We start from the raw sequence: 1,659 nt of genomic DNA, 5'->3' as shown, positions 1-1,659 counted from the left end.
CAACTCTGTGGGCAGGGCAGCACAGCACACAGATCCCTTGGCTTGGGGTTGGAGCAGACCATGATGGGCTGATGCAGGTGTGTGTGTGGGGGGGGGGGGGGGGAGGGGGATACCTAGGCCCTTGGGGTTTCAGTCTCAGGTCCTTGGGGATGAGAGCCATTCAGTCCCCAGGAGCTCTCAAATTTGGCCTTGCAGGAGACCAGAGCCAAAGGTATGTACGGCCTGTCAAACTTCAAGAAATGGGCTCATGGGTTCAGAAGCAAGGTGACGGCTGTCATCACCTGGATGGGTATGCTGGTGACAGGTATGCCTGTATGGCAGGCTAGAAGTGGGAGAGGGGGCCTCCACCTTCTTTGAGGGGCTGCCTCCAGCTGTTAAGGACACAGACTTCACTTTTGTGGGAAAGTCCACACAAAGCTGAAAGATGCCATGGTCCAGAGCAGTCTTTGTGGGAACCCAGAGCAGCTGAAAATGGTATCTGCACCAAGTAGTATGCAGTAGTATGGGACAGTGCCCTTCTTGATGTGGGGCAGCCAATATGGGATCAAGATGGCTTACCCAGGATAGAGGCTTCCATTCAAACTTTGAGGAGTTGGTGTGTGTAATAAAGAGCTTCCCAATCTCAGGATGTGTGTGTTCACCTGGAAGAACCTTCCAGGCTGGCTGTCAGGATGTGCCTAACTAGGTTGCTTGTGACTGCTTCCCAGGTGCAAAGAGCAGCAGCAGCAGCAGCACGTCCATGATGCATGAGGGCTCTAGAGGTGGGGCTGGTCTCGGCTCCCCAAGGCTGACCCTGGAAGGCAGGAATCTGTAGGCTGGACCCATTTTTGTGAGGTTCCCAAGCGCTACCCTGAAGCCCAAGTGTGCGGCTTCTGTATTTGCCTCAATTTCTTCCAAAGCATCCCTGGGGAGGCTAGGCTGAGGGCCCATATACCTTCAAGTGCCACCTGAGCACTTTTCATCCTTTTACAAGGGCCAGACCCGCCTGAAGAGAAAACGTGACCGCCCACAAAAGCAATGGTACTCTAGCTTTGCGAAGTCCTCCCCCAACAACATGCAAAACATGGAGCCCGTGTGCTCAGTTCAGCCAGCCTGGCAGCGTGGATCCCCCATCACCACATCGGGTCCTGGAGCAGCCTCTCAGACACAGGCATGCTTCCTGCCCTCATCAGGCGCGGTCTTTGCTGGGCAAGATGACAAGGATGGGATGACCCATTCAGATAATGGTAAACCCTGCAACACACTGAACACAACTCCCCAGCACCTGACGTGAGGACAGAAGGCAAGTGGAGTGCAGTGGGGGGCGGGGGACAGGGCCTCCTCCTCAGCCCCTGTACCCCAGTAGAGCAGTAACAGCCCAATGCTGCATGCTGGAATACAATCTGTGGCAACTGGGGAAACACAAGTGCTCATACTCACTTTGGTCTTTAGAAACTGCAAGTGGAAAAGCTGACTCAGATATGACTGAGTTTCCATGAAGAATTTTAAAGCATGTTAGCAAACTCTTGAACTTAAGAATCGGAGCAAGGTTGGGGAAAGGAAAACAGCATAAAATACTATTTATAAATAACTTTTAACACACTTACCTCACCAACAGGCTTGACTGGCTTAGACACGCTCTGCACACCTGGTCACCCAAGAATAAAGAGACGCAGACAC

The sequence above is a fragment of the Panthera leo genome, chromosome A2, assembly GCF_018350215.1.
Source record: "Panthera leo isolate Ple1 chromosome A2, P.leo_Ple1_pat1.1, whole genome shotgun sequence".
Taxonomy (NCBI): domain Eukaryota; kingdom Metazoa; phylum Chordata; class Mammalia; order Carnivora; family Felidae; genus Panthera; species Panthera leo.
Note: the sequence above shows the minus strand (reverse complement) of the source record.